This window comes from Hordeum vulgare, chromosome 2H (assembly GCF_904849725.1).
Source record: "Hordeum vulgare subsp. vulgare chromosome 2H, MorexV3_pseudomolecules_assembly, whole genome shotgun sequence".
Lineage (NCBI taxonomy): Eukaryota > Viridiplantae > Streptophyta > Magnoliopsida > Poales > Poaceae > Hordeum > Hordeum vulgare.
Genome location: NC_058519.1, coordinates 137933362 through 137958797, shown reverse-complemented (window position 1 = coordinate 137958797; position 25436 = coordinate 137933362).

Below are 25436 nucleotides of genomic sequence, written 5' to 3'. Positions count from 1 at the left end.
CACCTTTTCGGTGCCACCGAGTTTCATATATTCAGTCTCACCGTGATTCAAAAGTTCACACCTTTTGTGCTAATCGGAACCACCGAGTTTTCAACTTTGGTGTCATCGAGTTTTTCATTTTGTGTGTAACGGTTGGATTTTTTGTGCTGCCTATATATAACCCTTCACCCACCTCTCATTCATGGGAGAAGCACTCAGAACACACACTTCATATCCAGATACATTTTCTGAGAGAGAACCACCTACTCATGTGTTGAGACCAAGATATTCCACTCAATTCATTTGAATCTTGATCTATAGCCTCCCCAAACTGCTTTCCACCAATTTGACCTCTCCTACCCATGCATATTCTGTGAGAGAGTGATTTTGTGTTGAGGAGACTATCCTTAGAAGCACAAGAGCAAGGAGTTCATTGATCTACCCCATCTATTACCTTTTGGAGGGTGGTGCCTCCTAGATTGGTTAGGTGTCACTTGGGAGTCTCCTACTTCGTGTTGTGGAGCGAAACCAAGATTTTTGTAAGGGCAAGGAGATCACCTACTTCATGAAGATCTACCGTGAGTTAGGCTAGTCATCCGTGGACGGAAGCCGTGGTGGTATAGACAAAGCCGCTTCTTTGTGAACCCTTCGTGGGTGGAGCCCTCCGTGGAGCCTCGCAACCGTTACCCTGCGTGGGTTTAAGTCTCCACTAACATGGACGTACGATAGCGCCACCTATCGGAACCATGCCAAAAATCACCGTGTCAACCTCATGAGTTTGATAACTCTCCCTATCTTACTCCTCTACTTGACACTTGCATGTTTTACATTCCACTGCTACACTCTTAGAACTACATTTGTCAGGTGTACTTGACTTGCTATAACTGCCAAACCCGTCTCTCTACTAAAATTGGGAAAAGGCAAAAAAAATCTTGTCAAGTAGTCTAATCACCCCCCTCTAGACATACTTTCATTCCTACATCAGGCCGTCCAGCTCGACAACCGCTTGTTCGGCCGCCGCCTTGTGGGAAACGGCTTCTTGTCTGGCCTTCTCCACCTCGGCCCGGAGCTTTTGAAGCTCTTTATCTTGAGCTGCTGGTCGACGAGAAAACGTCAAAAGTCATATGACAATGGTAGGATGTCCCGTCAGATATAACTAAAATGGGATACTCTTATAGAAACTCACCCTGCTTCTTGTCACACCGACCGTTGAGGCGGTCAAGCTCTTCATCGGACACTTGCAGTTTCCGATTAAGTTCGGCTCTTTCCAATGCTTTAGCATTGGCAGCCGATGATGAGGCCTGCTAGATGCACAATCCGTCGGCAAGATTTCAACTTATTTAAACCTACCCTACTTGGTCAAATTTCTTAAAATAAACATTCCAAGCATCATTTCCGGACATTTTTTGTACATTTCTGTGAGCCACGGGTTAGCTTTTCAAACTCCCCCTAGCTCGAGGGTTGTCATACCAGTAAAAATATATTTCAAATATAAGAGAACACTAGTAAAGTGGGTGGCTTACCTTAAAGCCCGTCAATAAGCCCGTAAAGGCTTCATTCAGTCTGTTGTTAACAGACTGAATGCTCCACAAAACCACACGCATTAAGGTGAAGTGTTCTTCAACAATGGAGGAATCCGCTAGGATCTCCTCCATCGTTGTCGAACCCTCAATGTCTATTCTGGCACGGGCGGCACCGAGGGTGGCTCCGAGGATGTTCGAAGGAGCTTAGTTGAATTCTGACCCTCCTTTCCACCATCTGAATGGTTAATCTCCCAGGTAGTATTAACCGGGGAATTGGCCCCAATCAGAGCCTCTTGGCTCACGGTCGTAAGCACAACTTCGGTGACCGGGACCTTGCGGTCTTTGCCTTCCGAGTTATTCACCTCGGACATCACCTCTTTCCCCCCCCCCCCCCCCCCCCCCCGCATTCCTACTCTTCGGAGGCTTGGGGAAGGGAGGTGCGGGATGCATTCCTACTCTCCACCAGCTCGGCTAGTAGCGAGTCTCCCTCCGAGACTTGATCTCTTTGTAGATCTCATATGGGGCTGTAATGAGGAAAACATATATATACCGACCAATAAGTATAGGATTCGGTATAAGATTCACTCAATAAACTCGTCAAAGCTTGTACCTTTGGGCCAGAGGTTTGACCCCGGGGGCTCGGCAGGGAACCATCTCGAACTCCCCGATCTTGCCGTCTGAATCCGGATAGGTGCGAAGAGAAGCGGCCTTGCCTTTGCAAGGCCTCTTCGGGGACCTAGCAGGCAGGGCTTCTTTCTCCTCCTCTTGCGGTGCCCTATTCTTGGAACGGGAAGATTCCATGTCCTCCTCCTCTTCCTCCTCCTCCACCTCACGGGTAGAGGAGACATGCGTGTCCTCGGATTTAGTGTGTGGAGGACCCCTGGAACAGAGACCTTCGCGGGTCTCCTTCTTCGGCTCTGGTGCCTTGTATGGCTTCGGAACCAACATTGTGGCTAGCCGTTCTTACCTTGGATCCTCGGGAAGAGGAGCTGGTTCGTCGATGCTCATGGCCATGGCCAACCACTCCTGTCAAAATAATTTGAGGAAAGGTGAGATCTTTGTAAAGAGATCGAAACTTCGGATGGGAATGATGTTCGGGCATACCTTGACTGGAGGAGTCTTGTCGTCCAGGCCTCCGTCTTCGTCCTCAGTTGACCACTCCGATTGGGGCTTGAACAAACTCTGCCATATGTCCTCGTGGGTCGTGTGGAAGAACACCTTGATGACCTTAGGGTCATCGGGCTTGTCAACCCACATCGGATTTGCCCGATGCTGACATGGTAGGATGCGCCACCGCAGGGTGACTTGGATCACATCGGTCAACTGGGTGTTAGCATCCTCTATCGACCAGTTTTTCAGAAAAATAATTGCCAGAAAACATGCCCTTATGTTCACCAGCCCGAGGATTCTGTTAGCTGGTGGACATTCACTTGATACAGAAATTCCAAGAAAAAATACGAAGTTTGGGTTACAAGACAATAAAGGTCCACTGGATTGAACAAAGTCTAAGGCTGACGGCGGAAGCGACTCGAGGAATCTCCAGAACTCATGGGACTCCATTCCCACAGGAACAACTGACCTAGATAAATTCCTATCTCACAAGGCTGCTATCCTTCACTCCTAGGTCTCCGGATTGACGGCATCGTGGTCCTCCCCGATGAAATCTCGCCAAGACAATAGCCAGGGACAAGCCAGTGAGTACTTTGAATGTACTCGCGAACATCAAGAAAGCGGGTAAGTCAAAGCAGGTGAGATCCATGCTAAAATCATTTAACAACTGGGTCATGTCATAAAAATTTATTCACATACGCATTCGTGCAGTAAATTCACTCCTACCAATCATGTATAAATAAATAGGGACAAACAACAATAAAATATGAGTTTGTTGATCGGGCGTGTGAGGCAACACCTCGGAAGGTTAAGCAATACAAGCCACGGTCGGGCGTCTGGGCGACGCCGCATAAAGGGACATGTAAAATGCAATATTGCTATACGTGCCACAGTCGGGCGTCTGAGCGACACCACATACAAGGCTTATATGAAAGTAATGGCAGTTATCAAAGTCAAGCGTCTGAGCGACGCCACATACATGGCTTATATGAAAGTAATAGCAGTTGCCACAGTCGCGCGTCTCGGAGAAGCCAGGTACACGACATAATAAAAATAAATACTTGCCCAGTTGGGTGATAAGCCACAAGTATAGGGGATCGCAACAGTTTTCGAGGGTAGAGTATTCAACCCAAATTTATTGATTCGACTCAAGGCGAAGCCAAAGAATATTTTCAAGTATTTGCAGTTGAGTTGTCAATTCAACCACACCTAAAAGATTTAGTATCTGCAGCAAAGTATCAGTAGCAAGGTAGTATGATAGCAGCAGTAGCAACAGTAACCAGTAGCAGCAAAGTGACAACATTAGCAGCAAAGTAACGTAGCAAGGACTAGAAGGAAAAACTCGTAGGCATTGGATCAGTGATGGATGATTATGCCGGATGTTATTCATCATGCAACAATTATAACACGGAGAGATATGTAACTAGCTCCAGTTCATGAATCTAATGTAGGCATGTATTCCGTATGTAGTCATACGTGCTTAGGGAAAAGAACTTGCATGACATCTATTGTCCATCCCTCCAGTGGCAACGGGGTCCTAATGGAAACTACGGGATATTAAAGTTCTCCTTTTAATATAGAACCGGACCAACGCATTAACACGTGGTGAATACATGAACTCCTCATACTATGGTCATCTCCGGGAGTGGTTCTGTCTAATGTCACTCCGGGGTTGCCGGGTCATAACACATAGTAGGTGACTAAAACTTGCAAGATAGGATCAAGAACACACATATATTGGCGACAACATAATAGGTTCACAGCTGAAATCATGGCACTCGGGCCCTAGTGACAAGCATTAAGCATGGCAAAGTAGTAGCAACATCAATCTCAGAACATAGTGGATACTAGGGATCAATCCCCGTCAAAATTAACTCGATTACATGATAGATCTCATCCAACCCATCACCGTCCAGCAAGCCTATGATGAGATTACTTACGAACGGTGAAGAGGATCATGGAATTGGCGACGAAGGAAGGTTGATGATGACGATGGCGACGATCTCCCCTCTCCGAAGCCCAGAACGGACTCCAGATTCGCCCTCCACAGTAGGAACAGGAGGTCGCGGCGCCTCCGTATCGTAAAACACGATGAACTCTTCTCCTTGATTTTTTTACGGACGGAAGAGGCTAAATAGAGCTAGATTTGGAGGCGGTGGAGCGTTGTGGGCCCCACAAGCCTGCCAGGCGCGACCAGGGGAGGGGGGGGGCGTGCCTGGTGGGCTTGTGGGCTCCACACTCCACTTCGCTGATTCTTGCGCCAGTATTTTTTATATATTCCACAAAAATTCTCCGTAAATTTTCAGGTCATTTTGAGAACTTTTATTTCTGCGAAAAAACAACACCATGGCAATTCTGGTGAAAACAGCGTTAGTCCGGGTTAGTTCCATTCAAATCATGCAAACTGGAGTCCAAAACATGGTCAAAAGAGTTCGAAAAAGTAGATACGACGGAGACGTATCAACTCCCCAAGCTTAAAGCCTTTCTTGTCCTCAAGCAATTCAGTTGACAAACTGAAAGAGACAATAGAAAAACTTTTAGAACTCTGTTTGATCTTGTTATTGCAACTATGTCTAACTCATATCTAGATTTTCAGCAAGATCACAAGGAAACCACATAAGCAAATGACATCTAGGTCTCACGGTAAACTCATATCAATGGCATAATCAACTAGCGAGAAAATAATAATAAGTCTCAAACATCAACACTTCAATCAAAACAACATGAAGCAGTACGAACAGGTGGTATGTCGCTAGCTCTTTCTGAGACCGCAAAACATAAATGCACAGCACCTTCAAAGACCAAGGGCTGACTAAATATTGTAATTCATGGCAAAGAAGATCCAGTCACAGTCATACTCAACACAGTTAAAAGCAAAGCATAAAATGACTCAACAGGAACATAAATAGACATGCCCTTCGCAGAGGGAAGCATTGATTTGCAGAGGTGCCAAAGCTCAAGCTTTGAAAACAGAGATAATAATTTTGGGTGGCATGATTTCATTGTCAATGCAATGACCAAGAGTTCTCACCATCTTCCACACTATACATGCTATAGGCGGTTTCCAAACAGAAAAGTAAAGTTTTGACTCGCCCACCACCGATCAATCACACTCCACGACTAGTCGAATACTCGGGTGCCGTCCATTCCAACATCAATCCAGGGGGAGTGTTGTTTGCAATTATCTTTTTGATTTGAGCATGGAACTGGGAATTCCAATTACCGGCACCTTTCTCGTGAATGATAGTGAATAAACACATATCGAGGCTAACACGCCTAGCATGGAAGATACTGATAGCCCCCTGTCACCACATGAGCGGTTTGGGCATGCAAAACAAATTATTTCTTGAAGGTTTAGAGAGTGGCACATGAAAATTTACTTGGAACGGCGGGTAGATACCGCATATAGGTAGGTATGGTGGACTCATATGGAACAACTTTGGGTTTATGGAAGTGGACGCACATGCAGTATTCCCACTTAGTACAAGTGAAGGCTAGCAAAAGACTGGGAAGCGACCAACTAGAGAGCGACAACAGTCATCAAAATGCATTGAGATTAACTAACATTGAGTGCAAGCATGAGTAGGACATAAATCCCCATGAACATGAATATCTTAGATGCTATGTTGATTTTGTTTCAACTACATGTGTGAACATGCGCCAAGTCAAGCCACTTGAATCATTCAAAGGAGGATACCATCCTATCATACTACATCATAGTCATCTCAACATTCATACTGGCATCCAAGACAAACTATTATAAGCTCCTAGCTAAATGAGCATGATATCAGTAACTATGATCTGTAAGTTGTCATGCAAACATGTTTCTCTCACAACAAAGCTGAACTAGGAACGATGAGCTAGTCATATTTACAAAAACAAAATAGATCGAGTTCATACCAGCTTTTCCAGGCTCAGTCACTTCATCATGTATCGTCATTATTGCCTTTCAATTGCACGACCGAATGATGTGAACAATAATAAGCGTGCTCGTGCATTGGACTACGCTGGCATATGCAGGAAAACACAAAGGAGAAGACAAAGTAATATGGCTCTTTAACAGATAAACAAATATGCATGCGCGAGCCACTAAACATTGTAACCATGGTCTTTTACCTTGACCCAAAGAAAAAGAAAACTATTTCCATGGGAAAGCTCGCAACAAGCAAAATAAGAACAAGAAAATCTTTTTGGGTTTTCTCAAACTAGACAGACACATGAAAAGAAAATGAGAAAAAGAAATAAACTAGCATGGATGATACAGTGGCAATGTGTGAACACCGACTATCAAAGTGAAAGCATAAGCAAGAATATAAAGTCAGTGAGAAACACGTACTCCCCCAAGCTTAGGGTTTTGGCCTAAGTTGGTCTACTCCCAAGGATGGTCCGGGCGATACCCAAAATCATCATGAGGGTTGTACGGGAGCGCTGCAGCCATTTTACCTGAAAGTAAAAGAAGGCAGGAGCAGGAAGGGTAATATGGAAAACATGTTGCCGGTTAAATATTAAATGGTATAGGAGGGATTGGTCATCCCTCTCAAGGAACTGATAGCGTGTCAAAGCGGTGCAATCAAGGAAAGCTGTAGGAGCGGGGGATCTCCTTCGCGGATGGGTACTCCAAGAAAATTTGCTATGCGAGTGGCGTAGATCCCACCAAAGAAATCCCCTTCATTAGCGTTATTATTTAGCCTCCTTGCTATTATAGCTCCCATGTTGAAACTTCTATCACCCGTTATTGCGCTCTTAAGAATACTAAGGTCGGGTGCGCAAAGGTGACAATGCTCAATCTTGCCATTAATGCATCTGCCTATGAAGAGGGCAAAGTAATGCAAGGCAGGAAAATGAATGCTCCCCATGGTAGCCTGTGTAATATCTCTAGTTTCTCCAACAGTTATACCAGATTAAAAATCTCTAACCGAAGATTTAGGAGGACCATTGAGACTACCCCAAATAGGTATCTTGCAAAATCTATTGAAATCCTCTAAATCGATGGTATACGATTTGTCATAGAGATCAAACAGTACAGATGTATCACGACCAACTGAAAATTTGAATCTACGAAAAAAGAGGCAGTGAGAGCAACATATTGTGCACATTTATCGGAGATGAATTCTTTGAGTCCGACGTTATGAACAAGTGTATGAAACTCGTCTTTGAAACCTGCCTCAATCATGAATTCATCAGAAGGCCATTCACATGGTTGTACCTGTGCGTTCCTCGGTTGGTAAGGATCGGGCTACCGAATCGCAAGACGGAGACCTCTCTTGCTTGAGAAACCACCATGATAGTTTCTCCTGAACATCTTCCTTTTCTGAAATTTTCAGTGATTCTAAGGAAAAGTGAACAAGGCTCGACTAAACTCGTAGCAACTACTCCCACAAGTGCCTAGAAGCCATATTACGCATCAAAACTACTTGGGACCAACTAAAATTAGCATGCAAAGCTCAAGAACATGGTCACCAAGGAGGCAACAATACGCGCAGTATAAGGCACTAGAGCAAAAACTAATTGGACCAATGGAGGAGTCACTTACCAAGGAGTAATTTCCCCAAAACAGTTCAGAGAATGGTGCTTTGAGCAAGGAGATCGAAAAGGCCAGCAAGAGGAGCAAGAACACGGGTTTGAGCTGCGAAACGATTTTTTCTTGAGGTAGGAGAAGCAGATGAGAGCTAGAATGAGTGGAGGGGGTGCACGTGGGCCCCACAAGCCTGGTAGGCGCGGCCAGGGGGGTGCCCGCGCCTCTAGGGATTGTGGCCCACTGGTGCAGCCCCCAGACTAGCTGTTCGTCTCAGTATTTTTCAAAAATTTCAGAAAAAATCATACTTGATTTTCACGACATTCGGAGAATTTTTATTTTCAGGGTACTTTTCTACTGGACGCTAAAACAGAAAACAGGGAAAACTAAACTAAAGCTATCATTTTCTTCTAAGCAACCGAAGGTGAAAGCTTGGAACAGAGGTTTGTGAATCCTCGATTCATCCATCTCATGGTCATCGAAAGACATCCGTCAATGAGGTTGATCAAGTCTGTTTGACAAACTTTTTCGAATCACAAAAGAAGACGGAGAATTTTCAAATAGTCACTAGGTTACCTCAATGGGGATGTGTATCTCCCCAACAAGCAAATCATACTTCATCTTAACAGGAGGTATAGGGCATTCAAAGCTCCCAATAAGAATCGATGAAGTTTTTTCGATAGCATTGATGCAATGTACTCGATATTGTTTCTTCGGAAAGTGCACCGTATGCTCATTACTGTTGACATGGAAAGTGACATTGCCTTTGTTGCAATCTATAACAGCCCCTGCAGTGTTTAGAAAGGGTCTTCCAAGGATGACCGCCATGGCATCGTCCTCGGGAATATCCAAGATAGCAAAGTCTGTTAAGATAGTGATGTTAGCAACCACAACGGGCACATCCTCGCAAATGTCGATAGGGAAAGCAGTTGATTTGTTGGCCATTTGCAGAGAGATTTCAGTGGGTGTCAACTTATCCAGTTCAAGTCTACGATAAAGAGAGAGAGGCATAACACTAACACCGGCTCCAAGGTCGCATAGAGCAGTTCTATAGTAGTTGCCTTCAATGGAGCAAGGTATAGTGGGCACTCCGGGATCACCTAGTTTCTTGGGAGTTCCACCCTTGAATGTATAATTAGCGAGCATGGTGGAAATGTCAACCTTAGGTATCCTCCTCTTATTAGTCACAATATCCTTCGTATACTTAGCATACAGAGAAATTTTGAGCATATTTGTCAAACGCATTTGCAGAAAGAAAGGTCTAATCATTTCAACAAATCGCTCAAAATCCTCATCATCCTTTTTCTTGGATGGTTTGGGAGGAAAGGGCATGGGTTTCTGAACCCATGGTTCCCTTTCTTTACCATGCTTCCTAGCAGCAAAGTCATTCTTATCGTATCTCCTAGCCTTAGGCTGTGAGTTATCAATATCAACAGGTTCAATCTCCACATCCTTATCATTGCTATGTTGAGCATCGACATGAACATCATTATCGATATTATCATTAGGCTCATGTTCATCACCAGATTGTGTTTCAGCATCAGAGACAGACGCATTGTTTGGACTCTCAGGGGTAGCAGCAACAGGGTTGCTAGCGTGTAGGTTCCTATCATCTTTCTTCTTCTTTCTAGGATGACTAGGTGCATGAGCGCTAACTCCTTGAGAATCTTGTTCAATTCTCTTGGGATGACCCTCAGTATACAGAGGTTCCTGAGTAATTCTACCACCTCTAGTAATGACTCTGACAGAATTATCATTCAAGTTATTAAGCAAGTCATTTTGAGCCTTAAGTACTTGTTCTAGTTGAGTAGTAACAATAGAGGCATGTTTACTCAGGAGCTTAAGATCATTGAAATTTCTGTCCACACAAGCACTTAAATGACTAAGCATACGAGCATTCTGTTCCAATTGTCTGCTAACATAATCATTGAAACTCTGTTGTTTGGCAACAAAGTTATCAAATTCATCTAGGCTTATGCTAGCAGGTTTATCAAAAGAAATATCACTCTCATCAAACCTACGCAGAGAATTTACTTCTACTACCTGTATCGGGTTATCAAGACCATGGATCTCTTCGGTAGGTGGTAGATTTTTGCATATCTTCAGGACTGAGGAATAGAATACTTCTTTTCTTTGGAGTTGGCTTCGGAGATGGTTCGGGAATAGTCCAAGCATTCTCATTGCACAAGATGTTATTCAATAGGATCTTAGCTTGTTCTATGGTTCGTTCCCTAAAAACACAACCGGCACAACTATCTAGGTGGTCTCTAGAAGCATTGGTAAGTCCATTATAGAAGATATCAAGTATTTCATTCTTCTCAAGAGGGTGATCAGGCAAAGCATTCAGTAGCTGGACGAGCCTCCCCGAAGCTTGTGGGAGACTTTCTTCTCCAGCTTGAGCAAAGTTGTATATTTCCTGCAAGGCAGCTTGCTTCTTATGGTCAGGGAAATATTTCTCAGAGAAGTAGTAGACCATATCCTGGGGGTTATGCACAAAACCAGGAGCAAGTGTAGTGAACCAAGTCTTAGCATCATCCTTTAGCGAGAAAGGAAACAACTTGAGGATATAGTAGTGGTGGATCTTTTCCTCACTAGTGAATAGGGTGGCTATATCGTGCAGTTTGGTAAGATGGGCTACAACCGTTTCAGACTCATAACCGTGAAAAGGATCAGATTCGACCAGAGTGATTAACTCAGGGTCGACACCGAATTCATAATCCTTATCGGTCACAAAGATAGGCGAATTAGCAAACTTCGGGTCGTATTTCATCCTAGCGTTCAAAGATTTTTCTTTCCACTTGAGCAGTAATTTCTCAACATCATAGCCATCCTTACAAGCAAGAAAGTCCTCAGCTATCTCTCCCTCCATAACATAACACTCAGGCATATCGGGCAATTCATATCTAGGAGAGCTAGTTCTAGCAGGCAAAATAGCAGGTTCTACTTCAATAGTATCAACAGTTTCAGAAGTATCATCACATCTAGCAGCAACTCTAGCAATTCATGCATCAAGGAATGCACCTAGTGGCAAAACAGTATCAAGCATAGCATCATCATAAGCATCATGGGCAGCAGAAGTAGCATCATCAAGCACAGGCGACATATCAAGATTTCTAGCAGGAGGTGATGTCGTAAACTTACTCATAACTGAAGGTGGATCAAGTGCAGAGCTAGATGACAGTTCCTTACCTGTCCTCCTAGTTGAGGGCAAGACTTTAGTTCTTGGATCTATCGGATTCCTCATAGTGATCAGCACACGTAAATCCCAAGTGACTCAGAGAATATAGCTGTGCTTCCCCGGCAACGGCGCCGGAAAAAGGCATGTTGACGGGAGGCTATTCTTGACTTTGGATTCCCCGGCAACAGCACAAGAAAAATGTCTTGTTAACCCACAAGTATAGGGGATCACAACAGTTTTCGAGGGTAGAGTATTCAACCCAAATTTATTGATTCGACTCAAGGGGAAGCCAAAGAATATTATCAAGTATTAGCAGTTGAGTTGTCAATTCAACCACACCTGAATGATTTAGTATCTGCAGCAAAGTATCAGAAGCAAGATAGTATGATAGAAGAAGTAGCAACAGTAACCAGTAGCAACAAAGTGACAACAGTAGCAACAAAGTAACGTAGCAAGGACTAGTAGGAAAAACTCGTAGGCATTGGATCGGTGATGGATGATTATGCCAGATGTTATTCATCATGCAACAGTTATAACACAGAGAGATATGTAACTAGCTCCAGTCCGTCAATCTAATGTAGGCATGTATTCCGCATGTAGTCATACGTGCTTAGGGAAAAGAACTTGCATGACATCTATTGTCCATCCCTCCCGTGGCAGCGGGGTCCTAATGGAAACTACGGGATATTAAGGTTCTCCTTTTAATAAAGAACCGGACCAACGCATTAACACTTGGTGAATACATGAACTCCTCATACTATGGTCATCTCGAGAGTGGTTCTGGCTATTATCACTCCGGGGTTGCCGGGTCATAACACATAGTAGGTGACTACAACTTGCAAGATAGGATTGAGAAGACACTTATATTGGCGGCAACATAATAGGTTCAGATATGAAATCATGGCACTCGGGACCTAGTGAGAAGCATTAAGCATGGCAAAGTAGTAGCAACATCAATCTGAGAACATGGTGGATACTAGGGATCAATCCCCGTCAAAACTAACTCGATTACATGATAGATCTCATCCAACCCATCACCGTCCACCAAGCCTACGATGAGATTACTCACGAACAGTGAAGAGCATCATGGAATTGGCGATGAAGGAAGGTTGATGATGACGATGGCGACGATCTCCCCTCTGCGGAGCCCAGAACGGACTCTAGATCCGCCGTCGAGAGGAAGAACACGAGGTGGCGGCGCCTCCGTATCGTAAAACGGGATAAACTCTTCTCCTTGATTTTTTTTCCGGACGAGAGAGGCTAAATTGAGCTGGATTTGGAGGCGGTGGAGCGTTGTGGGCCCCACAAGCCTGCCAGGCGCGACCAGGGGGTCCCCGCGCCTGGTGGGCTTGTTGGCTCCACGCTCCACTTCCTCCGCTGATTCTTGCGCCAGTATTTTTTATATATTCCACAAAAATTCTCCGTAAATTTGCAGGTCATTTCGAGAACTTTTATTTCTGCGCAAAAACAACACCATGGCAATTCTGCTGAAAACAGCATTAGTCCGGGTTAATTCCATTCAAATCATGCAAATTAGAGTCCAAAACAAGGGCAAAAGAGTTTGGAAAAGTAGATACGACAGAGACGTATAATTGGGCGTCTCAGCGACACCACAGAGAGGGCATAATAAAAATAAATGCTCGCCACAGTCGGGTGTCTGAGTGACACCACACAAAGGGCATAATAAGAATAAGTACTAATAACAATGAACATCCAGGAGGCAGAACCGTCATAGGGATATTCAACAATCATAATCATAATGGTTAGTCTATAGAAAAATAATAGTTATAATCATCCACCTTGTACCACGATGATTAGTCCACCTCAAGAATACATAATAATAATAGAGTTGGCCATCCTGTTTTAATTTAATTCCTCCGAAGACCGACGCTTGACTAGTCAACCAGTCGTCCTTCACCGTGGACATGACTACTCAAATAGTTTTGACTATACAGAGAGTGTGCTCTTTACCCACATCCATTGTTCAAGATTTCGTCCGATTAACCAGTTAACTTGCGAGTTAATCGCTACTCTTAGGATGACCGAATCTAATAACACCTATTCATCGTGTTAAGTTGCCATGCCAATTAATTGGCCAGTTAGACCGATTAATCAGTTGTCATGCCGATTAATCAGTTGCCAGACCGACTAATCACTACTGGCCCATTAACTGGTGGGCAAACGAACCCCAAAATGTTGTCAAGTAACCCCTGCCAAACCCTCTTGCTACTAAATACCTAGAGTTTGTCCCTCCTCCCACTTCCTTATTTTCCTTTCATCCCCTCCTAACCTGGCTGCTGGCTAGTCGTGTCCTCACCAGTGCCAATCACCACACTACACCTCCAAGATCTAGTTGCTCCGCCATTCTGGCCGCCTGCCTGGACCCCACCCCACTTGGCCACTCCCAATCCCCTCCCATGGGATGCTCCCCAATCTCTTCCTCAATGGCATCACCAGTAGGCAAGACACTACCATCTTTCCCCCTATCTTAGTGGAGAATCCACATCCATATATTAGAGATTATGAATTACATTTTTGTAGATGGGTGGATGGAACTGTTGGTTTTGGTTGTTATGTGGAGTATATTGTGTGATGTATGTTAGCAAGTATATGGATAAGTTTAAATGTTTAATTGATATTTTTGAATTTTGAGATTTTATATATTTTCATGTATAACGATTATTAATTTTACCTCTTGTCTATTTTTTATATGCCTACAATAGAATATTTTAGTATATTACATAGCTAAGTGCGTGGAATTATGGTATAATACATTAAAAATCAAGATATAAATTGGCAAGTTTCTATTTAATCTACCGATTAATGGTCGATCGATTAATCTAGTTAATATGCCGATTCACCGATTAATCGCTACTCCCAAGCCAACTGAGCAGTTACTGGTTACATATTTCTTAAACATTGCCCACAGCCCAGGGGTCTCAATAGTCACTCGGACTATTCCCGCATACGACATTTTAGAAGTACACGCTCAGAACCAGTACACACCCATTTTTAACCCCGCGAAGGCCGGCATCACCCAGACTACGCTGCCAGGTAAAAACCATGAGACGGGGAGGCCAACACCCTCTACTAGCATGGGACCACATTTATACTGCACACTATAAGGGAAGGGCCATTCCCTCTCGGTCCCAGGCCGAAAAACACCCATACCTCTTGACAGGATGACTAGATTTAGTCCGGTGCCCCAGATACCTTCGTCCCGACCCCTCTACTTGGTATGTACCTGATAATAGGTTTTCGACCTACTAAACTGTATTCCCTTTTGGGAAGACCTGTGGCAGCATGAAAGTTAAGGTGACCTACTAACAAGACTCGGTCTACGGTCGACTCAGGAGGTTTAAGATTTCCTGCAAAATTAGCACCACACAATCTTTCAGGAAGATATATCTCAGTGTTACGATCGTCACACCCCGACATGCCTTCACTGCAACTCTCGTCCCACGAGATGTTAGCCCATTGTCTCATCTTTAACACGAAAAACTTCTTTCCGATGTTGTCTAGACCAGCATGGCATACGAGGCATGAGGTAGTACCCACTCATCCTGTGCATCACATAGATTTAGCAACAACAAAAAACTCATCACATGAAAGCATGATTTTATGTGGGGTCTTTATCAACATAATGAAACATCAACGTCCATTCACCCCAAAAAACATCACACAACCAAAACAAACCAGGGTTCAGATTCTTTCCTTTGGAGTGGAGGAGGGTGGTGTGCACCCTAAAATCTTGAAGGGAAATCTACCCCTCTCCAATATATATTTTGAAAAGTATTTAAATCAACACGCCATTTCAAAACAACAGAAAAAAGTTGTTTGAATTTTTTCTGAAATAAATATGTAAATAAACTAGGGTAAATTTTAGAGAGGTAGGAAAAAGAATCAATTGATTTGGAGTTTTATTTAAGAAGTTTTAGCCAGTCAAAGTTACGTCAAACTAGATTTTTAATTAAAAGAGAAAACAGAGAACTCTTCGGACTGAATACGCTTCTCAGAAGAGGAAACGTATTAGCTGTAATGGCTAGGGAAGATTACGCTTTACCTATAGGGAAATGCACCAGGGGGGATGCGCCACTCGGGGCTTTGTTGGATGACCGACAGGTGGGGGCCACCTGTCGGGTTTGTCCCCTTCCTCCCATGGCAGAACCAGGGCGGTGCTCCGATGTATCTCGACAGTGACTGGCTGCGACTCTCGTGCCTTGGGGCATGAAAATGGATCCACGGCCCTTGGAAATCCTTCTTGTAGTCTCCATGGGCGCGGGGGTGGAGGTAATCGCCGGTGACGCTCCCTCCGACGGACGGCGGCGTTGGTCTCTGGGAGGACTCTACATCCAAAGGTCTTCGGCTCTCGTGGCTACGAGGAAAATATTCTACTGGATGCCAAGGGGTTAAAGGAGGAGAAACCTGGCGTGGGGAGGCACTAGTTGCTGTGGATTTCACCAGGGTTTCTATGGCGGTTGCGGTTGCGGGAGACGGGGAAGATGGCCGTAGGGGAGGGTGATGGACTACACGACAGCCTTGGGGAAGGCTATTTATAGCCGGCCAGAGGGTGCTCCGTGGCTGCACGGGATAAGATCGTCGGAGACAGACTCTGCGGTAGCACAGGGACGGTAGGGGCACGCGAGCGGTATGGGCAGCCGAAGTGTTTTCGTTTACTTTGCGGTCGTCCGTCACTTTAGCCCCGCAGCGCACGCCTCTCAGCCACTCAGAGCATGCCACGTAGCCACATCGTGCACTAGTTATGTTTTTATTTTGTTTGTTGTTTTTAATTGTTGAACATAATTAGTTCTGTTTTTGTTTTCTTTATATCTTTTATGTTTTAAATTGTTTTTGAGTGAATATTTTTGCATTGTGTCACAAAGTTTGTCTAGTTACTGTAGATATAAAATTTGACCATGTTTGAATATTTTGAATTTGAATTCAAACACAGGTTTGATTCAAATATTGTTTTCTAAATATCTTGAGTTTAAAAATAGATTTTTAGTTGATTATTTTTGCTACTGGTCACTAGTGATCTGTTATCAGTAGGTATAATTTAGAATTTTTTGAATATTTTAAATTAGGGTTTTAAGCAAAATAGTTTTTGTTTTAGTTCTTTTTAGGTTTATTGCTTCTTCTTTTGTATTAATTGTTTTAATTTGTTTTCTTTTGTAATTGTGACAAGTTATATTTTGTTTTTTCTAATTTAACAGTAACTTTTCAACAAGAACAACAAAACTTTATTTTATTTATTTTTATTTGATTGCATGCAATCTATTCTACTTCAATAATAACTTGCAAATTGATTTCATTGCCAAATTAAATTCTTATTTTAAAATACTTTATATATTATGAGTTTTATTCTCTGTTAACTTTTTGTTAGACCAACAACTATTTGTATTGAAGTTGAAATTGTTTTGATTTAATTCAAGGTTAACACTGTGTTGATCATAAGTAGAGTTTAATAAAAACTTTTCAATTACTTCTTTTTGCTAATAAATGTTTTATGAAAAATAATTTTTGTTATCTAAGTTGTTTTATATTTTTGTTTTCTATTATTTTACTATTTTAGTGTTTTATTTGTTGTTAAGTTTAATTAGGACAAAAACTATTTTGTGATTGTTGTAGTAGAAGACTCCATAGTTTTCTTTGACGTTTCTTTTGTATTCTTGTTTGATTTTTCTTATTGATTTATTGGATAAATTTTGATCGTTGTTTGTTATATTGATTTTTAGGATGATTGATAGTATGATTGCTTATGTGAATACTATGTTTGATTATAGATTTCACCGGAGAGTGATGGATAGTTCTATCAATTTATTTTTTGTGAGCGATATTTATCTTCATCAACCTTACTAGGCAAGTTCACATTGATCATATTTTTACCTAAAGTTTTATTGCATTAGTTTCAGCCTTCTCTGCCCATTGCATGCGAAGTAGGTACTTGGAAATTCTGATTCTTGAGTAGTATCTTGTGATAGGCACCCATAAGCCCCTCGTTACTTTGGCCGGAACGTTATTTTGCTATACTTCTAGTTGACGGGGTTGGTTGAGATTTTATCATGAGTGTTGTGAGAACTTAATAATCAAGACTTGAAGACTTCAAGACTTTCAAGACCTCATGATGCAATATACCTCTGGGTGAAGGACGGTTTAGATGGGCACGCTCGGGTAGCTAGTGAATGACCCGGGATGCATAGGGAAGCGCCATGACATCTTGCGAAAAGCTTCACCCAGGCACGAAGAGATGGATGGATACTTCAAGACCAGAGGCTTACCTGCACAGCCACAAGTCATTATGGGTTCTGGCTTGGTTGGATATTCTGGTGACTATGGACGGGCGGTGCTACGAGATGTAGAAGAACGATAGGTTTGGATGGGCACTGATAGTGTCTCAGAGGAATCCTTTGAAGGACCATGTTTTGAACATCCAGTTCTCAAACACCCTGAAGTGCGAGGACTTCAACGGAGGCGATCAAATCTTGTGGGGAACGTGTGCGAAACTTTGCAGAGTGCTCAAACGTAATCGATTAGCCGTGTCCACGGTCATGGACAACTTGAGCCAAAGGAACTGAAGCTATGAGGAATTCTCAACTCAAATAATATTAATGATGGGGGTATTATTGATAACTTGGGTATGAGATATGGTTGGTGGAACCTTCTCATTAACAACCAACAATGTAGTAAATTTTTTCTTTTACCCCTCTCTTGTTGTAGGAAAAATTTGCTTGACGCAAAACTTAAACTACAGCCCCACCTGCCATATATGCATATAGTATAGATGATATTTTCACCTCTCTTTTGTGACTTGTTAGCATATTCAATATGCTGACCTACACGGCTGCAACGTCTTATGTTGTAGGTACTTTCTACGACGAGTAAGAGTATGATTCAGGGTTACGGTCTACACTCAACTTGTCGTTGGTGTTTATCGGGACTCCACTACCTTTGACTGTTTTCGCTGAGATTTTGAGGTATATATCAGATTTACGTTATTTACATATAATTGCACTTTGATATATACACTAATGTACCGTGTGTGCCAGCATACTGATCCAGGGATTGTACAGATACATAGAGGCTTGGCTCATTTTGAGTCGGGTCTCTACAGATATGGTATCAGAGCACATGCTGAATGTAGGACGTAACCCTAGGAAATGGCTTAGAAATAGGAAGACCTTGATAAGAACAACTTTTGTTTTCACTACTCCCGTACCTCTTTATTCTTTTACTGAACATTCCCTATTTCAAAACTATAGATGGAGAGCTACACTCTGAACGAAAGAGAGCACTACGAAGATGTTCTCGGAGGCCCATTTCTCATGGAGCTGGTACAGATGATTAATTTGCCTATACATGAGATCAAGTTGACAAAGAGGAAGTTTGGATTTTGGGGTGTCAGAACTAAAAATTGTGGACGTAAAGAAGACCCCAAGAGTGAAGACATCAACTATGGCATATTGACCCATGACTGTGATTTGGGCATGAACACTGTTGTTCATGATGCTATCGCATGTCTAAGCTATAGTCATCGTGTTGAGTTGGGTACTCACTACTTTGGAATGCTTGGATGGCAGAAGCCTGAGGGAGCACACATCATCCTGACAGACGAGCAGAAGGTGAAGTTTTCACCTATAGTGGTGTATAATCAAGAACTAGAACATTATATCAAGAACCTTCAAATGGACCTTCTCTCAGAATTGTTTGAGAATGACACGCTTGTGAGAGTCTTATGACCGAGAAACTGAAGGTAGCCAATGTGAAGAAACACGACCCCGAGATTCAGAAGCTTTGTCAAGACTTGAAGAATAGTCAAGCCATGGCACATGCTGGTAATGCTGAGATCCAGAAGCTCAAGAGCTAACTCCTAGAACTACAAGAACGACATGAGAAACTCCGCGTCAAAAGGGAATATCTGGCGAAAGAACTTGGGAAGATCAAGAGTGACCAGAAGAAGCCCACTCATGATGAAGGCATGATATGAGCTAGCTTAGTAGTAGTAGCCCCACCCTGAGAAAAATAAAGATGAACATTTTTGCGTATTGCGTGATCGACCAAACCAACCTTATGTGGGTGGCGATACTATACTATTGATTGAATTTTGTGAATGCGTGGATTTGTTTATAGATACTTTTGTGTCTTTTGTTTATATATTTTCCCTCTCTTTCTTACCCATCTCATCCCCAAAACCTTGGACCCAATAGATTGCGTATGGAGCTGGAGTTGTAATCTCTGGACCAATGACCCAGCTGGAAGCTGAAATATGGATTCAGAACATGGAGAACCACTTTGGGAGCAATTTGACTTCAAGGAAATATGAAGTCGCACACGCTCTTCACTACTTTACCCAAAGTGCCGCTATCTGGTGGAAAATGCATCATGCCATACAAGGATTTAGTGGAGCAGAAACTTGGGACGAATTCAAGAAGACTCTGTTAAGATCCCGTCTCATTCAAAAGTGCTATGATAACTCGATGAAGAAAGCTTGTGCATGCAAGATCTGTGGAGAAATAGGACACACACAGGAAAAACACAAGGATGGATGCACTCATTGTGAAGAAAATAACACAGCTGAGGAGTGCCCAAGTAGTCAGGTGACTTGTTTCTTGTGTGAAGAAACCACCCACTACCCAGCTCCGTGTCACATTTACCCCAAGGTGCAACAAGTTGTCAAGTACCAGAAAGAAGCAATGAAGGAAACCCTCAAGAAGAAGATTCTAGAAGAACCTATGATGAAGGAAAACATTGAAGACCCTGATGGGCAAGCCTAACCAGATTTTTCTCTAATGCCTTCTACTCATGTGGAGAACAAGGACATTTTTCAGATGATTGCATGAAGGAAAGCCAGGAGTGTCTGGGTGTTGGGGAACGTCGCATGGGAAACAAAAAATTTCCTACGCGCACGAAGACCTATCATGGTGATGTCCATCTACGAGAGGGGATGAGTGATCTGCGTACCCTTGTAGACCGTACAGCAGAAGCGTTAGTGAACGCGGTTGATGTAGTGGAACGTCCTCACGTCCCTCGATCCGCCCCGCGAACAATCCCGCGATCAGTCCCACGATCTAGTACCGAACGGACGGCACCTCCGCGTTCAGCACACGTACAGCTCGACGATGATCTCGGCCTTCTTGATCCAGCAAGAGAGACGGAGAGGTAGAAGAGTTCTCCGGCAGCGTGACGACGCTCCGGAGGTTGGTGATGACCTTGTCTCAGCAGGGCTCCGCCCGAGCTCCGCAGAAACGCGATCTAGAGGAAAAACCGTGGAGGTATGTGGTCGGGCTGCCGTGGAAAAGTCGTCTCAAATCAGCCCTAAAACCTCCGTATATATAGGTGGGAGGGAGGGGACCTTGCCTTGGGGCTCAAGGAGCCCCAAGGGGGTCGGCCGAGCCAAGGGGGGAAGGTCTCCCCCCCCAAACCGAGTTGGACTTGGTTTGGTGGGTGGGAGTCCTTCCTTCCCTTCCCACCTCCTCTTTTTTTCTTTCTCTTTGATTTTTCTTCTAATGCGCATAGGGCCCCTTTTGGGCTGTCCCACCAGCCCACTAAGGGCTGGTGCACCACCCTCAAGGCCTATGGGCTTCCCCGGGGTGGGTTCCCCCCCCCCCGGTGAACTCCCGGAACCCATTCGTCAATCCCTGTACATTCCCGGTAACTCCGAAAACCTTCCGGTAATCAAATGAGGTCATCCTATATATCAATCTTCGTTTCCGGACCATTTCGGAAGCCCTCGTGACGTCCGTGATCTCATTCGGGACTCCGAACAACATTCGGTAACCAACCATATAAATCAAATACGCATAAAACAACGTCGAACCTTAAGTGTGCAGACCCTGCGGGTTCGAGAACTATGTAGACATGACCCGAGAGACTCCTCGGCCAATATTCAATAGCGGGACCTGGATGCCCATATTGGATCCTACATATTCTACGAAGATCTTAGCATTTGAACCTCAGTGCCAAGGATTCATATAATCCCGTATGTCATTCCCTTTGTCCTTCGGTACGTTACTTGCCCGAGATTCGATCGTCAGTATCCGCATACCTATTTCAATCCCGTTTACCGGCAAGTCTCTTTACTCGTTCCGTAATACAAGATCCCGCAACTTACACTAAGTTACATTGCTTGCAAGGCTTGTGTGTGATGTTGTATTACCGAGTGGGCCCCGAGATACCTCTCCGTCACACGGAGTGACAAATCCCAGTCTTGATCCATACTAACTCAACTAACACCTTCAGAGATACCTGTAGAGCATCTTTATAGTCACCCAGTTACGTTTGCGACGTTTGATACACACAAAGTATTCCTCCGGTGTCAGTGAGTTATATGATCTCATGGTCATAGGAACAAATACTTGACACGCAGAAAACAGTAGCAACAAAATGACACGATCAACATGCTACGTCTATTAGTTTGGGTCTAGTCCATCACGTGATTCTCCTAATGACGTGATCCAGTTATCAAGCAACAACACCTTGTTCATAATCAGAAGACACTGACTATCTTTGATCAACTGGCTAGCCAACTAGAGGCTTGCTAGGGACAGTGTTTTGTCTGTGTATCCACACATGTAAATGAGTCTTCATTCAATACAATTATAGCATGGATAATAAACGATTATCTTGATACAGGAATTATAATAATATATATATTTATTATTGCCTCTAGGGCATAATTCCAACAGTCTCCCACTTGCACTAGAGTCAATAATCTAGCCTTCACATCATCATGTGAATTACATTGTAATAAATCTAACACCCATACAGTTCTGGTGTTGATCATGCTTTGGCCGTGGAAGAGGTTTAGTCAGCGGGTCCGCTACATTCAGATCCGTGTGCACTTTGCATATATTTACGTCTTCCCCTTCGACGTAGTCGCGGATGAGGTTGAAGCGTCGTTTGATGTGTCTGGATTTCTTGTGAAACCGTGGTTCCTTTGCTAAGGTAATGGCACCCGTGTTGTCACAGAACAAGGTTATTGGATTCAGTGCGCTTGGCACTACTCCAAGATTCGTCATGAACTGCTTCATCCAGACACCCTCCTTAGCCGCCTCCGAGGCAGCCATGTATTCCGCTTCACATGTAGAATCTGCTACGACGCTTTGCTTGGAACTGCACCAGCTTACCGCACCCCCATTAAGAATAAATACGTATCCGGTTTGCGACTTAGAGTCGTCCGGATCTGTGTAAAAGCATGCATCGACGTAACCTTTTACGGCGAGCTCTTCGTCACCTCCATACACGAGAAAGATCTCCTTAGTCCTTTTCAGGTACTTCAGGATATTCTTGACCGCTGTCCAGTGATCCACTCCTGGATTACTCTGGAACCTACCTGCCATACTTATGGCCAGGCTAACGTCCAGTCTAGTGCACAACATTGCATACATGATAGAACCTATGGCTGAAGCATAGGGGACGGAGCGCATATGCTCTCTATCTTCATCAGTTGTTGGGCACTGAGTCTTACTCAATCTCGTACCTTGTAAAACTGGCAAGAACCCCTTCTTGGACTGTTCCATTTTGAACCTCTTCAAAACTTTATGAAGGTATGTGCTTTGTGAAAGTCCTATCACGCGTTTTGATCTATCCCTATAGATCTTAATGCCAAGAATGTAAGCAGCTTCTCCTAGGTCCTTCATAGAGAAACTTTTATTCAAGTAATCCTTTATGCTCTCCAAAAACTCCACGTTGTTTCCAATCAGCAATATGTCATCCACATATAATATTAGAAACGCTACAGAACTCCCACTCACTTTCTTGTAAATACAACATTCTCCAACCACTTGTATAAACCCAAATGCTTTGATCACCTCATCAAAACGTTTGTTCCAACTCCGAGATGCTTGCACCAGTCCATAAATGGATTGCTGGAGCTTGCACACCTTGTTAGCATTCTTAGGATCGACAAAACCTTCGGGTTGCATCATATACAATTCTTCCTTAAGGAAACCGTTAAGGAATGCTGTTTTGACATCCATCTGCCAGATTTCATAATCGAAAAATGCAGCTATTTCTAACATGATTCTGACGGACTTAAGCATCGCTACGGGTGAGAATGTCTCATCGTAGTCAACTCCTTGAACATGTGAAAAACCCTTTGCCACAAGTCGAGCTTTATAAACGGTCACATTGCCGTCAGCGTCCGTCTTCCTCTTAAAGATCCATTTGTTCTGAATAGCCTTGCGGCCCTCAGGCAGTACCTCCAAAGTCCACACTTTGTTCACATACATGGATCCTATCTCGGACATCATGGCTTCTAGCCATTTGTTGGAATCTGGGCCCACCATTGCTTCTTCATAATTTGCAGGTTCATTGTTGTCCAACAACATGATTGATAAGACGGGATTACCGTACCACTCTGGAGCAGCACGTGGTCTCGTCGACCTTCGTGGTTCGACAGAAACTTGAACCGGAGTTTCATGACCATCATCATTAACTTCCTCCTCCACCGGCGTCGCAATGACAGAGGTTTCCCCTTGCCCTGCGCCACCATCCAGACGGATGAGAGGTTCGACAACCTCGTCAAGTTCTATCTTCCTCCCACTCAATTCTCTCGAGAGAAACTCCTTCTCGAGAAAAGCTCCGGTTTTAGCAACAAACACTTTGCCCTCGGATTTGAGATAGAAGGTGTACCCAACTGTCTCTTTTTGGTAACCTATGAAGATGGACTTTTCCGCTTTGGGTTCCAGCTTTTCAAGATGAAGCTTTTTGACCTAAGCATCACATCCCCAAACTTTAAGAAACGACAACTTTGGCCTTTTGCCATACCATAGTTCATATGGCGTCGCCTCAACAGATTTTGATGGTGCCCTATTTAAAGTGAATGCAGCTGTTTCTAATGCATAACCCCAAAACGATAACAGCAAATCGGTAAGAGACATCATAGATCGCACCATCTCTAATAAAGTATGATTACGACGTTCGGACACACCATTACGTTGTGGTGTTCCAGGCGGTGTTAAATGTGAAACAATTCCACATTGTCTTAAGTGAGCACCAAACTCGAAACTCAGATATTCACCCCCACGATCATACCGTAGGAACTTGATCTTCTTGTTACGATGATTTTCAACTTCACTCTGAAATTGCTTGAACTTTTCAAATGTTTCAGACTTGTGTTTCATCAAGTAGACATAACCATATCTACTCAAATCGTTAGTGAATGTGAGAAAATAACGATATCCGCCGCGTGCGTCCACGCTCATCGGACCACACACTTCGGTATGTATGATTTCCAATAAGTCACTTGCACGCTCCATTGTTCCGGAGAACGGAGTCTTAGTCCTCTTGCCCATGAGGCATGGTTCGCACGTGTCAAGTGAATCGAAGTCAAGTGACTCCAAAAGTCCATCAGCATGGAGTTTCTTCATGCGCTTTACACCAATATGACCTAAGCGGCAGTGCCACAAAAATATGGCGCTATCATTGTTAACTCTAATTCTTTTGGTCTCAATGTTATGTATGTGTGTATCGCTATCAAGATTCAATATGAACAATCCTCTCACATTGGGTGCATGACCATAAAAGATGTTACTCATAGAAATAGAACAACCATTATTCTCTGACTTAAAAGAGTAACCGTCTCGCAATAAACAAGATCCAAATATAATGTTCATGCTCAACGCAGGCACTAAATAACAATGATTTAAGTTCATAACTAATCCTGATGGTAACTGAAGTGAAACTGTGCCGACGGCGATTGCATCAACCTTGGAACCATTTCCTACGCGCATCGTCACTTCATCTTTCGCCAGCCTTCGTCTATTCCACAGTTCCTGTTTCGAGTTGCAAATATGAGCAACAGAACCGGTATCGAATACCCAGGCACTACTACGAGAGCCGGTTAAGTACACATAAATAACATGTATATCAAATATACCTGATTTTCCTTTGGCCGCCTTCTTATCTGCCAGATACTTGGGGCAATTACGCTTCCAGTGACCCATACCCTTGCAATAGTAACACTCCGTTTCAGGCTTAGGTCCAGCTTTGGGTTTCTTCGTCGGATTGGCAACAGGCTTGCCGCTCTTCTTTGAATTACCCTTCTTGCCTTTGCCGTTTCTCTTGAAACTAGTGGTCTTATTCACCATCAACACTGGATGCTCTTTACGGAGTTCAGACTCTGCGACTTTCA